This window comes from Achroia grisella, unplaced genomic scaffold (assembly GCF_030625045.1).
Source record: "Achroia grisella isolate CSIRO2021 unplaced genomic scaffold, CSIRO_AGI_Agris_v1 utg1573, whole genome shotgun sequence".
Taxonomy (NCBI): Eukaryota; Metazoa; Arthropoda; class Insecta; order Lepidoptera; family Pyralidae; genus Achroia; species Achroia grisella.
In genome coordinates, this window is record NW_026712655.1 from 2105376 (window position 1) to 2129286 (window position 23911).

General features: G+C 29.4%; 1 protein-coding gene across 1 annotated transcript in view; it reads right to left on the reverse strand.

The window, feature by feature from the left end:
* LOC131841126 (voltage-dependent calcium channel gamma-2 subunit) overlaps positions 1-6806 on the reverse strand; it is a 65738-nt gene extending 58932 nt beyond the window's left edge. The window contains exon 1 of the mRNA XM_059189374.1: positions 6617-6806. The gene's annotated coding sequence lies outside the window, so the exon portion shown is untranslated. The remainder of the gene's footprint in view (positions 1-6616) is intronic.
* Between the last annotated feature and the right edge of the window lie 17105 nt (positions 6807-23911).

The window sequence follows — 23911 nt, forward strand, 5'->3', positions numbered from 1 at the left end:
TAAATAGATAAAAAAATTACTATATGTATTTTATATTACAATAAACTAATTAAATCGCAACGTACTAAGTATGAGAATATGATCCAACTAATCAAAACATAAAAATTACTTATGGTATAGAGACGATCCAAAATATTTGTTATTTCGAATTCCATTCTTTTGTAAGTCGGTTGATAATCTCATGTAATACCTACTTGTATCCATTAGCAAAACATAATTCTAAGTAATCATTATTACATAGTATAAAACAAAGTCGCTATCGCTGTCTGTCCGTCCCTTTGTACGCTTAAATTTTTAAAACTACGCAACGGATTATGATGCGTTTAAGTTTAATAAATAGAGTGATTGAAGAGGAAGGTTTATATTACATGTACATCCGTGCAAAAACGGAGCGAGTTGCTAGTAATAAATAAAAGAAAAGAGATATGTCTTTTAGATGTTTAATGTAGCAGAGCGCAGTGACAAAAGTGGATATACATATAAAATGTTATACAAAAAAATAGTGAAAAATAATGGATAAGCGAATATACATAACTTCTAGCGAATCGAATTCTATATTTAACAAATACCTACTTGTTCTTATTAGCAAAATATAATTCTAAGTCTTTGCAAATTCACGAAAAAGGTAGACAGCATGAAATTTTTGTTCCGTTTAAGTACCAATCATTCACAAGTCTTCGAATAGACTATGCAATTAGATATATTTAGCATACTTTAAAAGCCGACCTGCTGTTTATTCATTGATTGATTGTACTACAGTAAAGAGCTAAAGAATTAGAAGACATAAATATGAACATTTTATGTGGATATATAAATATGTACATACTGTCATGGCTGTTTATCATAGTAGGATATATAGACATAACGCTTTACATGCCCACTTTTGGCTACTCATATTTGAATCTAAGGTATCAGTGGGCGATCCTATTGCTCTGTGTTGAATTAAGATTTGGTTTGTTATCGGTGTTTCCTTCACCGGAGAGTATAAGTCACCGGAGTCATAAATATAAAACACACGTCTTTTTATTGACCATATTTGTAATCTCAATTGGTTGAGTGTAAGTCATTCTAGTAAAGCGCAAGTACAGAGCGCTGTCTGTAAATACATATATCACTAATTTTATAAGTAACTACATATATAAAACAATACTCAGATCAATAATATATGTCTAAATCTTCAAAATAATAATATGCTCATACATATATAAGCATATTATTATTTTGAAGATTTACTAAGTGCAGAAAATAGCAGGCTAGCGTAGCTTTGTACAAAAATTCATTGTTTACTTCGTATTGAAATATTTGGAATTTCACTGTGAATAAAGCCACATGCCGGCCGCTCGGTGTACTGTTGCTTTGTGCTTGGACAAACGCATATTTCATAGATATTACACCCACGGGCCTATTCAGTGATTCATGGAACAAAATTGAAGATATACCTATTTAATAAGAGCGTTATATAAAACGTTACTACGAAACTTGAGAATTTTATACGAGATGTATGTAAGATTTCCATCCACCCTTAATAATTTAAGATTTGTCCTACAAAGAGAAATACAATTTTTAATCGGGATAAAATAAGTATGGGTTAATCCTATAAATAAAGACACATAGAAGTACTCCTAATAATACATAGAAGTAAACCCAGTCAATTGTAAACATCCAATTCGATTTAGAAATATCGAAAATATAAGGTAAAAAATACAAAAATGCCATTGAAATTAGAACTTATTGAATGTGCTATTTAAACAGAATGAAAGGCCTATGCCGCCCTTCTTCTTTTTATTGTAAAATATTTGACGCTCTATATAAATACGAATAATAATAACAACTATAATTAAATAATTTAAATTATTTTTTTAAAAAGACAATTGTAACACTAATTAACAATTTTGGCTGCTATTTATTTTACATTTTCCTGTTTATTTAATGATAATTATGATGTTTTGACGTATCCGCTGAAGGCGAACCTTATTACTCCCGGAAATAGGAAGCGAAGAGTGGCTGCCAAAAACAAATTTTCTTTTTAAAGGTCTTATTATAAGGTGTAGAAACACTCAACGCACCTTTTTGGAGAAGACGTTTCTGATTCAAAGCTTGTAATGAAATTGTTTTTTGCGACTTTATTAATTGATCTACAATACTTATTATTCTGCAGGTACATCATAGTAATTTGAATATCGCACTAGATAATAACGCACTTATGCTATACACACTCGTATCGTAATGATCCCCGTATGGAATATAGACTATATTATTCACAGATAATGTAGATTACTTTAGATAAAATATTTTTTTTAAATGATGAAGTCTTTTTATATAATCCATTATAAATCAAACACGCATAAAAAAATCAAATTTTTTATTTAAATAACATCAATTTAAATATACCAAGTATCACATTTTGTTTAATATGATTTAATATGAATAGGATGTGAATAAAATTTGTTGTAAGTAGCGTAAAGAGTAAATGAGATGCTATCACGCTAAGACCATTTATAAAATTCTTCTTCTTAATTCTAAATTAAAAAGATACTAAACTATTATACCTGAAACCTTAGAGTTATTTTTTTCCATTAAAATAAACTACCTGTGTGCACATGACTACACTCATAACAAACGCCTGGACTGATTTTATTGAAGATATTTGTATATAATTACGTAATGAGCGATTCCCTTGATGGTTTAGAATGATGTTAGAATTGGACCCAGTAAGCTTCTAAATTTTACTTATATTTTTTTTAATTATTTCGCTGAAATAAAAAGATAACATCTGTCGAATCAGCTAGTTATTTATAATATTAATACTAGAAAATTACAAATAGTAATCTGATATTTCAGTCCATCTCAACACTAGCGTACCATCAACGCCAGTGTTTGCACTTTCCTCTGAACAGTGAATAACATATAAGCATTATTCCCACAGCTCCAGTCTGGGGTTACTAAGCTGCTTGCTGCCTGGGCTTAATACCATAAACAAATCAAACATCTACATGTTATTTAGGTATATATAATATTAAATTAGAATATATGTAGTCACGATTTAATGCAAATATATAGAATCGAGTATAGTCTAAACCGGAATTGACACCAAGTGTACGAAACTGTACGATTGAGGTAGAAAACATCGGAAAAAGCAATAAAGGGCGTATAACACGGAATGTGTATACGGTAATTGATTTTTGCTGCTCAAGATGTTTACTTACGAAAAATATTACAGCACTCAAGTGTTAAATTACATAACCTCATTGATCGTATATTTACCATTATTCTCGTTACCATAATATGCTAGCGAGTGTAACTCAATTTCTAGGCATTTGAAATGTAATAAATAATGAAAAATATTCTTACTTATTAAATAAACACATTTAGAAAGCCTCGAAACTAGTGGTTTACTTCACTACATCGATCCAAATGTCATACGTTCGACTCTAGAGGACACAAAAAACTTTTTGCATCAATTTCTATTTATGACAGTCTCCGGTTATAATCTCTTCCAACCAAGTTGGATTTAAATATAAACAGCGAAATGTAAACATTTGAAGAGTTACGTTCATTGTGGTACTGACAATCACAGGCTACCCTAACTGGGATAACAGTCGTGAAGTTATGTTGTAATAAAATATTTAATATTCTGAAGCAATTAACTTCAACAAAGTTGTTATTCATTTTTGAGTAACAACGAATGAAGTAGCTACAACAATAAACAGAATGCTAGCAAAAGAATAATGACAATGACTTTTTTAATATAGAAAAAGTATTAATTGCGACTACACAGAACATTACACGGTTTCTGCAAACTTCATCTAAATTATGATTCCGACAACTGTATTTTCGTACAATCAGATCATAAGATAAATTTACTCGGTGAAATGTTGGTAAATTGAATAACAAGTTTACGAGCAGCAGAACACAAAGTCTCCAGCCATCACATTTAAAATTACACTCATGAGTTTTTTTGGCTTGTGACTAGATCTATGCCTCGGCCTGTTCCATAAACATAAACACGACGACATACTTTTAATTTATTATGATTATTTTTCTATCTTTTCGATTTTACGTACGAATTTTAGTACATTTTCTTTCACGGAAAATCGTAAGAAAATATCTTTTTCCGTAGATCCTATGCAATAAGATACGTTAAATGAGTTATTAAAGAGCTCATGAAATATTGAAAGTTCACTGTCCACTAACCTATTCAGCTATGAATGTGAAATGTTCTAATTACATCAGAAACTAATAAACGATAATTATCGATATTCTTATGTCAATACACATCTTTATTTATTAGTTACGCATAATAAAATTGTAAAATCTAGACGAGACATAAACTGCTTGAATTAGGGGTCAAGAAAGTTAGGCAAAATACCCCTCTCTAAGAAAGTAATTCTATGACATTATTCAAATATCAAATAATAGATGCTATATATACGCTTTATTTATTAGTCCCTTCTTATGACCATTAAAAGAGAGACTATAAATACTGGCTATAAAGTCGCCGGCATCGCTATGTACTATATAACAGAAAAGGATATAGTTATTATTATAGTTCCAAAATAACTAGTAAGGTAACCTTAAACAATTATTAAAAGGGTCAGTTTACAAAGTTATATTCGTAAGAAAATCTTGTAAGTTATAGTATAACTTTGACTTACTTATAATGTATGTGTAGTGAAAGAATATTTGTATATTATTTATACATGTGGGTGTATATAGCAGCTGATGTACAGATGGAAACTAGGTTTCCATCTGTTTTTTTAGTATATTAATTATAATTTTGCATTATTAACCACAAATTGTACGATGTATGTATCTATGAGCCTGGCCTCATAATGCTTTTCAATAATTTGATTGTATAAATTCTAGTCAAATTTTTTCAATAATTATGGTAGTGGTTGTTAAAAAGATACAATTTCTTTAAACGGTAATTTAAACGTACATTTAATTAACTCTTCAATAGTACTATCGTAAAACGGTGAACACAGTAATCAAATACCTCTGACTACCCCATCAGTCTACTGATTACAATCATTAGCATATTCATAAGCTTAAACTCGACGCAAAAAATTCAATTAACGATTTTTATTATAACAGCACAATGATATTTTTTATCATCTGTTCCGTTGAGTTCCCTTGTATACAAAGCACATTTATTTAAGGAAAATATAAACATATTGATACAATTGCCTTCTCTAATATAACAAAAAAAAACGTAATAATGTATACTTTACCTTATTACATTTTTTTTACCCTTAATACTTTGAATACCTTGCAAAGGTAGGTCTCGCTTGTAGTTTACAATTTCTCAGGTGGGAGGTATCTTAGGATAGTTTATTCTAGTTTAGTCATTACACAGATCAACTGGTATGGCATTGATAACTATGTATGTATTGTATTAGACAATTATCAGTAGTAATTAAAATCTGTCCATATTATCGTAAACCATTTAGAGAATCAAATACAATACAGTCGAATTGGAAACGTGCTTTCTTTTATTTCCGATTTCATTATATGCAAGCTTTTATGACGTGTACAAAATATAAAGTATAATGTAATATAAGTACTACTAAAATACACATACATACTCATAGATACTTTTAATGTATATATATATAATAATAAACTGTTTAAAACAAAGAGAATTTTGAACGCTTGCGATATAATGACACGATATATTATATATTTGATAATCTTTATGGTATAACAGTATGCACAATGCTTCACCGTCCGACGGTCGCGGAGTGTCTTTTCACAAAACAAACAATTTTAATTACTATTCTTTCTGTTTATATGTTAGAATTTATTATTTAAAAAGAAATAAGTATCAACGCTAATTGATATGTCCCATGATCATAGAAAATATAAATATATTATAATAATATAACAGAGGTGCATGGAATTGGATCTTATTTGTTTCGATTTTATTATTATACTAAAATAATAAACACCGCTTATTTAAAATTTCGCGAATATTTTTATTAGAACATTTAATTTCAATCATATCGTAATTTTGAGAAAATAATAATCCGACTAATTAATTAGCTTTATTAAAACTATAATATTGTTCTTGTTACTAGACTACAAATTCTCATCTCGATCATACTTAATTTATAAATGGAGCATAACTATAGCCTAAGTAGTATATTTGTTTTTTTTTTAAAGTCACAAGTGTGCTATTCCTGTATTTAATTATTAATTAATGCTACCAATATTTAAATCAACAAACAGCAGAACTTGATTAAAATTGTAAAATAAAATTTATAAATTATCTATTACATTCACTATAAATAATTATACGATTTAAAAAAAAAATATCATAATGTATCAACTATAAAAAGGTCAATTAAATAAATCTACCAATAAATGTATAATCCTATTAAATTTTAAAACCCATCAAAATAATAATCTTGAAATCGTACCTACAGAATAAAATCAAGAAAAGCTATATAAATATCCTGTCACATGTCAATTTGAAGTTAACAAGCGTATCCTACGTCACGAAAAATAAGTTATCCCTAAAGAAAAGATACAGAGGTAACAAGATACATTGGCGTGAAAGACAAATAGTCTTTCAATTTCTTGACGGTTTATTTTAGGTAAATCATAAATCACTTACCATATAACAATTATGAAAGAAAAAACGATTGCTAATCCTTCAATAACTGAAAAACACCATAATAACACGTTTTTCACGAAATTTGTTTATTATTTGCACTAAATTAGTTAGTGTTGGAATGCACTGCTCGTAGCTGTTCGAATCACCCGCTACGTAGCTACGGAGTCCGCTACAACACATGTAACCCTCGTAGAACCGTAGGCACACTGAGGTACTGTCGGCACGATCTAAACAACCGACGTTTGCCGACTATTGCCGAGTGGAAGCGAGACTTCGTAAGCCGTGATTGATATCAAATGAAATGTGAGGAATGAGTAGTTGCAGAGAGCTCTTTGTTTTAAGGCGCTGTCTCGACGCCCGTATATATCTCTGGAACTAAGCTTTCCTATCTAACTTGAGTTCATAGATAAAAACGTTCATTTATCCTCATCAACTTCTTTAAATGTGCCAAGTTATTATTAAAAACTTATTTTCAAACCAGTTCCATTCGTTTAATTATTAGTTTCCAAACTTTTTTTTTAATTTTTGTCGTAGTGGTAGTTAGTGGCACAAAATTGTTTGTCTATTCCTCTGGCTTACCCAATCTAGATTTAGATTGGGTAAGACAAAGGATACGCACGATTGATCACAATCGTCACACTATGATATGATGTCCGTGGTGCTATTCATGTATATAAGTGAAGTGAGTCATCAGCTGGTAACAAAAAAATAATATTATAAAATCTGGATTCCGAATCTCTCTCACTTGCTGTCTTTTACAGATCTTTTCTCAAAGATATTCTTGTCATTTTCAAAATACATTAATTAAACAAATGTTCAAATAATACTATTAAACATAAGAACAATATTACCCTTCCGCAAATTAATATTAAATACTTTTCCCTGGTCGGTTTCACCCTTTTAAGGTATTACTCGTATCAAAGGTTTATTTAGGTACATTATATTATGTAATAGAATACAGAATAATATTTACTTACGTAAGTAAATCGAAAGCAAATCAACCGATTTCAGAAAGAAGTAGGTTCTATATTCGACTGTACTTTTGTATGTATTATTATTTAATTAAACTTAATTAAACATTTTAAAAAAATATGGTACTAAAGTACGGACTTAATGCTATAGGCATTCTCTGCCATTCAACCATTGATTAATTATTTAACATTAATTACATATTTTTTATTATAGAAGACACATAATTAATATAACATATACATACAATACATAAAATATAACCGCATACATTTAATATTATGAATACTTGTTCTGTGACAGTAAACTTGAAAAATAAGTATGAACATTTATTTCTAAAGTATATTTATTGAGGAGAGTTTCAATGCGTTCAAGAATTCAGAATGAGATACAAAATCGATATATTAAATGTACTTAAACTTAACTTATATATTTTTTAAATGTAATCAATAATAAATTATACAATATATATATGTAGTTAATAAATCTGGACTGTAGCGATAGTGATAACATTTAGTTTAGCCAAGTTATTAAACGAATAAAAAAATGCACGTTGTATATAACTCATAAAATTAAAATTAAATTTGTTTTCGGTAGTACTAACGTCTTCTATTAATTTTCGATTTTAGATATAATTAAAGGACATCTCGTTAATTCAGATAATAAATGATACAAAGTTTGCGCTTGACGTGCCGGATCGATTTTCAATGTGCACAATTAATGTGTCTCAAACTTCGTGTGTTTTTGTTAGAATTCAATAATACTGTGTTTCACTTCGACGCAGTGTTGTCATACCCGTTCATACATTATATTAGGCGGCACAACTTCTGTATTTTTGGAAATTTAATGATGTATAATGTTTATTCTACACTTTACAAACATCATACTTGCAGTTACAAACTTCGTCTGCGATACCCAATATTCAAAATTAAGGTACAAACAAACTATGAAAACGTATTAGTTGTAAAATTATCAAACACTAGAGTTTAACCGCCCCTAAACGTATATTTCTGAAACAAAAGATAGCCTACTATTTATGTCATATTCATATTCATGTATTCATGTCAAATTTCATTGAGATCAGTTCAGCCCTGTAGTTGTGTAATAATAACGTACAAATAGACAGACAGACATTCGCTTTACAATGCTAGTATGGATTGAACATGCCAGCTATTTTCTGGCTGAAATAAAAACATTTCAAAGTACCTAGTAGTATCTTTAGACCTACCAAAGCTTAGCATTGTACTCCAGAGGGCTATCAGATCTCAAACATTATTATACCAACTGAATACTAAACAGAACAACGTAGCTCCAACTTTGTTTGACACATTTAAACAAAGGCCGATCTCTATAAAGGACAAGTCATTGTTAAAAAGTAGACATTTCCTTTTCAGATGGACATGTTGTCAATATTTATTTATATATAGGGTTTACAGTTGTTTAATACAAAATTGTGCTCTGAAAATAAATAATAATAATAATCTCAGGACAATTCACACAACGCTATCTAGATCCAAATTAAGCTGGCTAAAGCTTGTGTACTAGATAACTGATAAAAAACATAGAAATTCTTTTTTCATAAATACATACATATACATATTATACATAGAAAACACCCAAACAGATACAAACAATCATACTAATGAATGAATGAATGATGATGATGAATATAAATAAATATATGTTTGTGCCGTGCCAGGAATCGAACCCGCGACCATCGGACGCAAAGCGGTGTGCTAAACCACTAGACCACTGAGATCGTCAAAATGATTATGAAAACATTATCTTACTACTACTAGTGTTTTTTTTTAATATAACTATTGAGATATACTTTCACCCTCATCCAGTTGAAGTCAGATCATTTAGTCCATCGTGGCGGACAACATTTGACCTCGATGGTTCCCAGGGGGACCGCGTAGTGGTCGACCTGATAGGGTACATTACTGCACACATTACTGACAGTTTAGTCTTCCCTTTTGGTATTTCTTATAAAGTTTTGGGTCAATTTATTATTAATTTATAGTCAAATTATTAATTTTGTATTTTATATGTAGTAGTTTTTTAAGAATTAAATCTATTAACCTTACCTTATTTTAAAGATATTGCTATCAAAAGTAAATCCACCTTTTTGTATTTGTATATGTATCGTTGTGTCTCTAAACAAACAGTATGGGTTTTCTTTAATTTTATTATGCAACATTTTTGTTTATAGATTGTAAGTTGTATAGGTTAATATTCTGGGGATAAAAAAAATAGTAATAAAAATAGTGATATGTCCTTATCCCGTTCAACACGAAAATACACTTAAATATATAATATATCCATAAAACAATAGACAAAGGTTATATTACGTGAGTTGTTTATACACAATTCATAAAATACTAGCTGTTACCCGCGACTTCATCCGCGTGGAATTACCTTTTTTTAATTAAAATAAACACCATTTCTAAAACAAAAGTAGCCTAAGCCTAACTACTTATAATGTTAGCTATCTGCGAATGAATGTCGCGTTATATCAAAAAAGAGACAAACAGACAAAAATGTAAAAATTATTGAAGAATATTAATTAATATATTAAGAAGAATTATATACGGTACTTACTTCAAAAATATTTTTTATCTATACGTATAAATGTGTTTGTAATATTGAAATAACCGTTTTTTATTACATGCATATGAATATAAAACGGTACATATTCCAAAATAACATTTTTTGCAATTTTAGTCTGTCTGTCTGTTTGTTCCCGCTAATCTCTGAAATAGCTGAACCGATTTTGAAGGGACTTTTTTTGGCAGGTAGCTGTTATACTAAGGAGTAACTTAGGTTACTTTTATTTTAGAAAAAATCTTTATCTACGAAGTCGCGGGAACAGCTAGTTTATATATTATTATGTATATCGATAAACCATGAACAGTGTTAGCGAGTGTAATCTAATTTTTTATACACCTATTTACTTGATTACTAATTTACAGAGGTATGTTGGTGTATGTCATACATAAGTAACTATAATTACTACTAAAACTAAAAATTTCAATTTAGTTTAGTTACAGTATTAAATATATTCAAATAATGCAAATTCTCATAAAGCGTTTGATGGTGTATTTTAGAGGGATATTCCTAATAATAATCTCATTACTTAGGCTATAATTATGTGACCTCTAAATAGGTACCTCGTAACAGCAAATTGTATTATCGTTGAGACCATGATTTGGGGATATTGAATTTATTATCATTAAGAGCCTTCAAAAGGGTGGACGATTAAACCCTTCTGAGTGCCTCCCCTTTAGGTAATTTGAGAATGCCAGGAATATTATACCCTTAAGGGTAGTGAAACCATTGACACTGATGCCTCAGGCGACAAGGATAAGTTTCTGTCAGTGTTGTCTAATGAAACAATAAACAGTTTACGCTAGCGTTAGTTATTTTAATCACAAGTAATTTGTTAAGCCCTTCATGAGGATGTAGGATGTGACGGTATTTGATTTATAGCACCAAAGTTTGGATCCTCTGGTCACTCGATATTCATTTAAGAAGGCTGTAATAGATTATGATTAGATTACCTACTACGTCACTTACCAGAGAGATACTTTGTACATAGTCACGCGTACACCTCGAGAAAAGGACGTGGATAAGAACTCAGCGCTCAAGAAATATATAAAAAAAAATACAATCCTAACAGTGTAAAAAGCGCCAGTGTGTTTTGTGATCGTGGCTACTTCTTGTTTACAAGTAATCATTAAATCTCTCTCTCATCCTAGCTATGTAACCCACATGGTAGTGGGGTCAGCTTTCTTTATTACTTTTATAATAAATAAAAAGAAAATATCTTTTGCTTACTTTTGTATTTTTTTAACCATTTGAAATGTTACCGTACTCTTATGGTCCAGACTGTATTAGTGATGCCCACGACTTACAAACGACAGCAATTAATAAACTATTTCTACGAGGCCATCTAATATTTTAATAGTAAATTCATTAATGAAATAGTAAATTGCTTATCGAAAATATTCGGAATTAATTTATTTCATTATTTTATTCTCAGCTTTCTTTAGCCCATATGTACATATGTTAACCCATATTTTACAACATATTGTGCAATAATTTCATACCATATTCCAGCTTTTTTTACTAAATACTTAATTTTTACCTCGTCATGATTTTTGGATATATAAAGGTAAATAATATGTAAATTTAAAAAATGTTCACTAATGATAATATTTAATAGTATTTTTTTGTGACATAATATAATTGTAACGGCATTATTAAATTAGTCAAACTAAATCGATGACACCCTTGTTTATATTCACGAAGTACTCGATAGACTAATTTTCTACATCAAAACTGAGACTGACAATCGAAATTAAATTATTCTATGCCAAATGAAATTTTGTGAAGTAAATTTAGATGTCTTCTTTGTTCTTTGTTTGATATTTTAATAATTCTCAAAGCCATAATTATATTGCGTAAATGAATGAGTCCACGGGGTTTCCTCGACTACCTACGCGAAATAAGGAGATACGTAAAATAGATTACAAATAATACGAGGTTTATTCGAATAAACAATAATAAAAAAATACATGAAAATTAGTTAATTAATTTGACCTTTAAATATAAGCCTATTACTGGAAAGATATTACCTGTAACTGAATTATTGATATTTATTACACTAATCAGATAACTTTTTCAGAATAAATCGAGGATACAATTATAATATGTATTGATTGATAACTCTTATATCTGATGTATTGAAGTTTAGGTTTATAGGAAACCACTGGGTCATGATGCTTTCGCACACACACCATGCTACAACGCTCTAACAAATAAGAAAGAATTATAAGAATATAGAAAGATTTAAAGGACATATCAGTCAGAAATATTTTTATTCGAATTTAAAACAGATAAAACCGCACGCTTATGTAACTTATATTTTCATAAAAGTTTCAATAAATTTGCATAACGTTATCAATTTATAGATCAATTCGCCCTCTAAAGGGGTGGGTAATGAATGAAATGCACAGTAAATGAGCCAGTAACTATATCCCTCAACTATCCAGCTAGGGGTTGAGTGGGCTTCCAATTACGACATCGAAAAAGAACCATTAATTGGCAACTTTTTCAGTCACTGATATTAAGGAGAGATAGATATTATTAATATTTGAGGCTAGTGGTCCTATTGTTAATAATGTACTATGTTATCGCTAACGGTCTTCATAATATATTTATGGTAATAGAATGGTGCATGCGCCTACGTAAATGGGATATTGGCGTCTCTCCCGTAGAAAATGATGAAAAGAGCATAAAGACAATGATAATAATAAATATATTCATTGACAACAATAATACAACTGCACACTTATGCAAAGATTACATAAAAAAGTTGATAGTAGATATTAAACTCAGTTTTTTCTGGACTGAGGTTCGTCCAGCGCTGATTCTCAGTTTGTATCTATGCGCACGTACTTACCCAAAAGGCAGTTCACTAACCACGTGGAAACCCACGCGGAGATTTCTAGCATCATATATTGCATAATATGATAGCAATAGGTAAACAATACCAATTATCAGCAATACCACTACCAATTACGACCTATTCAACCAAAAGTGGTAAATTCCTGGCGAGTTTGTGGAGATGGAATAATTTAGGTGACTAATTTTAATTTGATAAAAATATAAGTCAAAATAAAAGTTTTAAGTTTGTTAGCGTTTAAACCTGTATTTTATAAATTGTCCATAATTACGTGGGAGTGACAATGAAAATCATAATAATATGAAAACGTAGGTATAAACCATATAACTTTTAAAATATCTTGTTTCTGTTATGACTCATTAATATAAAAATGTGCTAATTTAGATAATAGTTATATAATAACGTGTTAAATAAGATACTGGAAAGTAAGTAAAGTACGAAAAGTAACGTAAGAAAGTACTTTTAAACGGAAAGATGTTATGCTATTTCTATAAGAATTCTATATATTTCTAGAAATAGCATAACATCTTTCCGTTTAAAATTTGATCATAATGAGTTTTTAAACAGGTTGATTTAATTTCTTTATTCCATACTGTTATGTATTCAAGACGTAGGTATTGTCATGATATTTTATAATATTTTCATTAACATATAAGTAAGTAATCGTTTGTTGAATAGACAAGTTTTTTAGCATTCTTTGAATTTACTGCGCGGGTGCCGCGGGTCTATTATGAATTCCCGAAACTAGTCACAAGCGCATGCTTAAGGTTACTTTTTGATGCACATACATTCACTACTCATGTTGTGCTTCCTGCTGAAGCAGACTTTATATACTCGTACTTATATGAGTACGAGTATATAAAGTCTGCTGCAGACAGCTTTATATACTCGTTCCTGTATACGAGTATAGTTTTCTGGAAGCTAATGATTCCAACAGATAATGGAGGAATTTTACTGCATTTTATACCAATTTTTTATTTAAATCAATTTGCCAATTATACCCTTCGCCGCTACCATATCACAATATGAAAACTTTCCCTATTAACTTATTAAGCATAATGTACCATGATCCTAGAGTTTATCGCTGACCACTTAGAAAAAAAGGACACATTCACATAATAAAGCGATTCATTCAGATTGGGCTTAATGCATGAGAGCATACCTAACGATATAAACCTGGAAACTGGGACCACGGATATAACCGATGCTCTCTCTATGTCTAACTGTTAAAATGGGGCCACAAAATAATACATATTATATTGTATGATATTTACTATGAACTAAAACTTAAACCGCTGGTAACATTTAGTTACAAAAAAATATCAAAATCGTAGTAAATCATGAATTATAAGTTATTATCGTAATATATGTCTTTAATCTTTCATTACGAAAGTATTTTGTGGTATAGTATATAATAGGTGTTTCTATTCAGTCACAGAACGTTTTAGTAGGTATAATAAGGGATCAATGATACATAAAACCTATTTATATACAATTATGAAATTATCATACGATTTTTTTGTTCTGTATAAATATTTGATAATTCAATACTACAAAAATGATACATAAGATATGAATTCTCTTTATTATTAATATTTTGGTACCATAAATATGATTACCTCAGTAGGCCGCTTACTCTATGGCCGCTGCCTTATGGCTCTAGGAATACGATGCGTCCCGGCCTCACCACCAGGTATTACCCGTTTTATTACATCCAATTTTATTTTATGTTCCCCTCATATTCGCATTGATCGTTCCGATAGATCTTTTTAATGCATTAAAAATCTTTATTTGACTTCGAAACGGCATTTTAATAGGCCATGTGACGAGATTTTCAGCAGTATTTAAATAGGTTAGAAGTCTTAGAATGAAATTATATCTTTTTCTTCATTTGAAACAAAAAATTTTATCTAGTAAGAAATCATTATAAAATCAGTTTTAAGTAACCTCAATAAAAAATACAGTAAACCAACAAAATTACATTACACACTACTATGTATATTATTTGAAACACATACATACATACTCTTTTGTTTATTGTTAAAGTCTATGATAAAATTGAGAATAGATTAATATTGTTTGTCTTGTTTTTTGTTAGTAAAATTTTTAATTAATTCATATATTAATAATATAAAAACCGCAAAATTACCACAGTATACCCATTATATAAATTAGAATACCAATTCTATAAAACAACACTGTACTAAGGGTTAAGAAAAGTAGCAGTAATAAAAGTAAACATAAAAAACCAGTATCCGACATTAGTCAGTATCTATTTACAGAAGCTCTTATTTAAAATCTCTAAAAAGAAGTATTTCGTAGCTAAAAGACTCGCCAAGTATAATTATTAAAGGAAAATTCTTTTATCAAAGTCCAAAATAAAGAGCTCCCTTTGAAAATTTATCTGTTGATTAGCCAAAGGGTTAACTAAATAAAGGACAGCCAACAGTCGTGGAAAGTAGTTAAGCGTGCTTTTGAAGAATGCCCCAGTCTCTAACTAATGCAACCGTACCGTGGGTACCTATCTACAAACAAACAAACAGTAATAACAGATACACCTAGCTGTTCGTGATAACTCCTCGGTGGATGGTATAAGCTATTAAACAAAAGTATTACGTAAAATTTAATAATATAATAAATATCTGATATGGCGTAATCCATACTAAATATAATAAATGCGAAAGTGTATACTTTATAAACTTTTCAGGACAAAAAGGTTGGACACTTTTATTGAAATGTAAGGTGAAGATAAATTATATTACAGAGATAGATATAGGTTATATTTTATCTCAAACCAGTCATGTCGCTGGTATCAGATGGTTTATTATATTGTTAATATATTAATATATATATATATATATATATAATATAATATGTTAATAATCATTAATTTCTATAACTTCTATCACAAATGATCATTGATAGTATAATTATATACATTGTATTCGAAGCGTCTCCTATAGTAATCTAAAACATGTTTGTTTAAACATTCCTTGATGGCAAAATTAATATATATAATAATCGTTTTTTTATCACCTGATCGTTTACCTGGTCGTTAAAAAGCAGACCTTTCGCCTGACTGTAAGCGGTTACCAATCAATAAACGACAAAAATATCAAAGACTCTTGTTATTGTTTTGTTAGGAAGTGTGCATAGAGCTGTAGTCTTCGTGAAAGACTCAGTAAGTAAAACTACTAACCGTGGAGGTATTTTCTATTTTCGTTTTGATGGAAAATCATAACTTTTAGAGGGGTATAAGTGCAAGTAGTGAAATTGAGATGTTGCATGTAAATAACTAATTAAAATTCAATTATTTCAATATTTTTTTACTTTCATATTATAAAAAATAATATTGGAATAGATTTGAAAAAAAACTATCGAGATAATGATGATGATACTCTTGCTGTATTAAGACTAATATGCTGTCCCCACAATATTCCAGTTCTGTTTGATCTATTGGTGTCTACTTCTAGTTACCTGGAGGTAGCAGACCTTATTAAATAATGAAATAGGTAGTAAATCACTAGAATCGAAACTCTGGATTATGAGATTCATAATGCAGAGTTTCGATTCTAGTGATTTCTATTTGGGCATTGTTGTTTAGTTCCTCTAACTAGGTATTCTTACAATAAATTCACTAAATTATCCAAAATGTATAAATTCAGAAATAGCGCGTACTCGATCTATATCTAGTAACTTACACCAACCAACATTGAGTAAAAGACAAAGAGATTCTGTACACTGTATACTGACTAGCAATAAAGAACGTTGAGTGAAAGGGTGATTTAAGATAAGATTTTGTATGGCGGTGACTATCTCGACTCAAGGTAAACAAACGAACCGGTTATAAAAGTAGATTATAATATAATAAACACGAGACCTTAAAGAAGAAAACGTTTTTAAGAAGCGAAAAAGAGGAACATTACATTTGTAATTCATTTTTTAATAAATAAATACCAAAAATATTTTATAGTAATAATAATAATGGGTTAAATTAACAGAGAGTAATGTATTTTTTAACACTACAATAGTCTCATACAAATACTATACTATGTGTTCGTGTCTTACCAAACTACAAACGTTTTTATTATACCTTAATTATGTACAATTTATGTATGTATAGTTGTATTATGTAATACTAAAAAAAATTGTTTATTGTAAGATCATCGCGCCTCTCTCAGTATGTAAACAACCTACAAAGTAGGATATTTACACCCTCAAGTGTCAGATAAAATAATACACAGCAGTAAAACTCGTGACTTTCTGTAAAGATAGTCGTTTTACATTCCTAAGTAGGCAAGTTTGCGACCCTCTTGAATGATAGTGAGTTTGACTCCGGCTTTGGTATCATAATGCATATATTTATACTAGAAATTTAAGAAACTTTAGTATATTTTGCTGGCAACAGTTAATAGCATAAAAATATTAACATACTTTGAAAGAAATGTTGCCCATTCTCCTATTCTTTGGCTGGTAGATTAAATTTTGGATATTTAACAGTATCGATATCGATATACTGTGATTCTCTGCGAATATCATTTGCAATAATATGTATTGAAATTTCAATTCCCTTAATTATTATCGTCCACTTGGTTAAGTAAAAGATAGCTTGTGTCCAACCGTTTAGTCGTTGAGAAATAACAAACAAACATACAGTCACATTTTCATATTTCTAATATTAGTATGGATTCATTGTCTACAAAACTCCAATATTGGGAATCTTATATAAAATAGTCTAGTATTAAAAGTAAAATACTCGTAATATGTCAATATTTTACTCCAATGAAGGTTCTATATTGCCCTAATAGTATTTTCATTTAATTAAACGTGCAAATTCAACTGCATGAAACAGAACAAAACTAAGTTAGCGAATCCGAGAGGGAAATCCGACGCCACCTTAAGACCTTACATTCTAAAGCAGCTAACTCACCTCGCCTTTTTCTTCCACATAAAAAAGTCGTTACTTATAAAAAGACTGCAATTCTAACTGTTAACAATTGTTGTAAGACTACGTGGTCATTGGGTATATGGGCCATGTCATATAGACATATATGTATTTATAACTCTAACATAAATTAAAATAACGTTGAAAGTTTGTTGGAAGAAGATACCTAATTAACTCTCAATAATCTAATAATTTCGAAAACAATATTAGTAAAAAATATCTTTAATAAAATATAAGTAAAACGACATGATTAATAAGGTTTACTTCAGTATATGTTACCTGCTATTGCTACTGACTGCTAGATTAAAATATAGTATGGAAATTGGTACGTTTTCGAAAGTCGTTATATAAAATCAACAATTTCTGAATAGTCATATTTACTTTTTCAATAGGAGTAGTATGTAAGCATCTTAAAACTGGCAACAGTAGAGCAGACTTAGTTAATTTTATGCCGTTCACGGCTACTTTAATTTCTCGCTCGGCTGATAATTTTCTGGCGTTGGTGCCCATGGAGAAAATCTTAGTAAAAGTTCAACTTGCAATATAATTTAAACGCGAATACTGCACATAGACGGCTTGTTATTTGCATTTACATTCAAAATATAGCTTATTTGCTATTGCTAGGAGGTTTCCTGGAATAATTGTGTGCATATGTTTTTATTTGTAGGACTTTTGGTTATATACATAATTGGCATAGGAAACAAAATGAATTTCCACGTAAAATGGCAACTCTTGCCTTTATAAACAATAAAGTACAGATGCACGACAGCTTAACCCTCCTGAATAGCAACGCATGAGGGTTAACAAGAGTGTCACATACTATTCGTGATATACAATAGTTGCAACTTATCTACCTTCAGCTTTTTGGCTATTGTAATTTAAAAATGCATATGTGGATATGGATGTCCCAAAAAATATTTTGACGTCCTTATGTTAAGTGTGTAAAACGCATATACATATATATCATGCCGTCCGATTGCTGAGGAATAAGGTGTTATGCCTCCGTGCTCTGTAATTTCAGATCAGTTGCAGTAATAAATTTGAACCCTCGTTCATCTAAAAGGTGCTACAGCCAATAACATAATTCACTGACAAAAAACGATTACAAGTAGTACCGTACACTAAATCAGAAAGGTTCAGTTGTTATGAAGATTGGAATCGATGTAATAACCGTAAAAATACGCGTAAACCTCATCCAAATCACAAAGTTACATTCACCCGTGCGTGAAACATCGTTTTCAAACTGTGTAATGTTGATTTGTTTTTAGAATCTTCAAAATAAATATTGAAAATCTAAATAACTATGATATTAAATAGTATATTTTTACTTAAATTAAAACCCGTAACGTGTGGCTCAGACTTATATATGGAGGTTTCCAATAAATATTTGTTGCATTTCTTTAAATGTATTTTTTTTTATTTTATGTTGTAATTTGATATATGAAATGATTTAGATATTTTTTCATAAATTTGTTATACTTACTTGTAATAAATATATAAATACATGTGGTTAATGTGTTTTATGTTTTTGGAAGAGTTTCTTTGATTTAATAAACCTTGGCGGTCTATAGAGTCTAGATCTGTAGAAATGTAGAACATTTCCATTCTTAGCACAATAAACATTTGTATTTTTGAGTGTGATGATTTATATTAATCTAGGTTTTTTCTATGTATAATATGTATGTATTTATAAAATATATTAGGGTATTTCTATCAGTTGTCACTCATAACAGAAACTCTGCTTAGCTTGGGACTAGATAGCATTATCTACTTTATCCGGATTAAAAAAAAATGTTAAAATTGATTAGTCAGTAATTCTGATCTTCCCTTAAATATTATAAAATGTAGCCACTTAGAAAATTTGTTCCATAATTTAACTAAACTGTAGTACTATTTTGTCATCTATATATAGGTATATATGGAGCAAAATCTTTGTAAACCTTTTACGAAAATTACGCAGACGGAGAACTATAAAATTTCGCACATTTATAGTTTATATAAAGAGAGAATGCTCATTTTTTTTCATTTTTTAAACTATTGTATTTTCTATGATCAAATTGGGACTAAGTTAATATTGTTTCTCTTAAATATTATTTGTCTATAGTCGTACTGAATGTCAATCATAAATATAATAAATTTATTTATTGCCATATATACATGAATATATTAGTTATTAGTGAAATACCGCCCGCTCAATATACAAATATAAACCTAGTATAAAATATCAATATGAAAACAAAGTGTGTAGCAGTAATCTGAATTAGACCTGAATAATATTCAAACTTAAAATTTATTTTTTTATGGGCAAATTTCGACCACTGAGTGACAAAAAATATGAATTCAAACCCGGATTTCAATGGAACTAAAGTGGATAATTGAATTGCGGTTTGTGGATACATTCACTGAATCGGAAAATTCGTTTCTACAAAAGTGACAAAAAACAATAGTTTGTTACAAGTAATGTTATTATATTAAACAATTACGTTATAAATACAACTTACATTTTAACAACTTTTCACCTCTCTTTGGTGAATAATTTCGAGTGCTACTGTAAGACGCACTCGAGTGATTAAACATGTTGTTTTAATGTTAAAACACTTCGTTCTGCGGTTTTACTAACTAAATAAGTGCTACCGAAAGGCCAAACCAGCGTAACTTCGTTAAGAACTCAATTTCCTTTGTGCTTTTACATTTTTCATCCGCAAATATTTCGAATATGATCACGGCATCCGTGTAAAATGAATTTGAGCCGAAACTAAAATTCTCGGGAGCGCGACCGGCCAGAATGTGTTATTTTTACGTTGCTCGCACTGTGTTTATTCAATTTTAATAAAATGAATTTCATCTACACGAATGACTTCGTTTTAAAAATATTATCTCAATCTCTATTGACATTTTCCAAAAACGAAGATTTTTTAAATGACAATGAGAACATTAATATGTTTCCCGCACGTAGGCCGCTATGCATCTCTGGCTTGCAAAATTTACTGCCTTCTCATATTCTCGTACCGCCGTATTTTATATAAAAACCGGCCAAGTTTTTTGGGTCTAGATCATAATTTACTAGCTTATTGACTTGGGTTCTCTCGAACATTTCATTCTTATTGTCGGTCAAAGTACTTTTATTAGCATTTTTCGGAGTTTTAAAACTAAATTAACATAGTTTAGAATGCAAATATAATGTAGGAAAGTTTTGAGTTGCTTTCAATGCAAATAAGTAAACAAAACCTGAAAATACTTACTGAAATAATAAAAAGACAAGAATAAGAAATAATAATAAAATACAATAGCCATTTATTACGTTATTATTTATATAAAATACGACAAAACAAGAGTATAAAAGAGATATGTATTCACAAAACCAATATTTACTAGTACCAATTACTTACTACCTTTGAAAATAAAATAAAAAATATTTCGTAATCACATGTTACGTGATATTTTTCACAATACGTATCTATAATAAAAGTGTGTACGAATGGAAAATATGAATTTTATATTTTTACTGCCTCATAAAACCGGAAACTCTTATTTTCGTTTTGTATAATGATGCTCATTTGGTACATTATTATGCTAAAAAGATAAGATAAAAATTTCCATCATTATCATATTATTAAAAGTTAAATGTCGCAATTTAAAAGTAGTATAACAATTTAATTGCATGCTGTTATTAATGCAAGAGTAACTAATAATCAATAGTATTATTAGTTACACTGGCAATATATCATGACATGGTTCCCTATGAAACTATCGTTATGAATTCCTAGTGAACTTGCCCCGTTGAGCAAACTTATCTGACCTCTCATCTTCCTTTGGACACCATTCCACTATCATCCATAAAAACTATTTGATTATTCTTTAAATTATTCTCACACTAGCTGTATAGAGTGACGCTACCCTCAAAAATTTGTGTAAAAATAACACAAAAATATGAATAACCGTTGTTGACAAAAGACATGCATATTGCACATCAAATAGTTATCGGTTACCGTTACCTAACCCTCTGAAACACCTGAGGTGTCAAACATCCTTTATAATACGTTATTTAGTAGAACAAATAAATACTTAAATTATCAATTGTTTAGTAAATTTCATCTCAAACAAGTGGAGGACCAAATGTAATTAAGAGCAATATTCATGATTCACCAGTAAAGATCCTTGAGATATCATTGAAGTATATTACAGAGAAAATTGCGTTATCGATTCAGCCGTAACTCGTACCTATTCATTAGAAATCGTTCGTTGTTTATCAAATTTATAACGAATAACAATGAAAAGCAATCAAACAATCTACTTCGTACGTACCTACTTGAAATAAATAATAATATTGTATTTTCAAACAAAATAATTAAACCCCGAATCATTCATTCAGTTAAGCTTCACTTTTAGTCAGTTGTGTGTAAGATTATATTTAGGTTGTCAAGCTGTTTTAAGATTGTTATAATAAGTTTTATTTATATAATCTAATAACATAAATAAATTTTACGCATAATTTATTTTAACTGTAGATGTCATCTAACTCATTACCTGTTACTCATATATACTTAATTTAATTATATAAACACACTCATAGTACACAAAACACTACTCACGGTCAGTATTGTGATAAATGCTAAGCTAAGTGATAGCTTATAAATACAATTAGTAAATATTTTAAAGTGATATACGAAATAACTATGGGGATAATTGGCCACATATTTCTTTAATTTAGTTCTTAATTAAAACATACATATCTACGCCTACGGTACATTATTACAAAATAAAGACAAAGCCGACAATTCTTATAATTTATTTTATTCTAACATTATAATACATGCATAGGTTCGTTTTGTTTTGTGCATTCTTTCTTTTATAGGTTAAATTTTCTTTGTTTTTGGTAAATTTTAATATTTTGTAAATTTTATTAGACAATACGTGATGGGTAACGACATTGCATGTATTTTTTATTTTTTGGAATTATATATACTAGGTGGAGGGCGTCGATATTCGCAACACAGTTTTATACTTCTGTGAATATCATCGTTTCTTTAGTAAATTAGTACACATGTTTTCTGTATTAAGTAAATAAATAAAATAAATAAATAAATTATTCATAGTTTATTCCGGCATGACAATTATATCGTATTAAAATATGTATGATAATGTTATATTTTCATTTTATCCACAATAATAACAAAGTGTATAAAGCCCTATTTATTTTAATGAGTACTCTTATTTTTATATGAGCCAAGCGCGACATTTAATGGTTAAAATGCATCGCTATATTGTCAAAGAACGGATACGGATACATTATGGATATGATATCATTTTATTTTTTTCACTAATACCTTGACAGTTTAGTAGTGTAAGCAACTGTCTTCCCATTCATTCATGTTATCAGTAAAAATGATTAGATATTCACGATCAATACTTTTCTAAATATTGTTATATTTATCACTATTTTAATATTATTTATTTTCTATGATTTTACCAAACCGCATATCAGTCATATAAACTGAACCCATATTGTTTCTTTATATATAAATTACATAATCTTCTTGATATGTATCCACGTACGTTATACGTCCCACAATTTCATAAGTCCTAATAAAATATCTTTCCGCTTCATTGAGATCCTGTCGTAAATAGAGCATAATATTCTTACTCTCTGAAAATAAAATTTCTTGTTGTAATAATACGTATTCATACCAAAGATGCACAATCCATAATAAATAATATTATAATCAGAGCCATTGTGTGCAGAGCAGTGAAGCGTGACATTTTAATGCTGATGCCAGAAACTTCGGCAAAGATTCAAATATTAAACACTCGTAGATGGTCACAGTCAGTGAACTTGTTTTATTATCATATAACATATATTAGGTATTTATATATAAGTATATTATTTGTGCGTATTCCATATACTGAGATCATT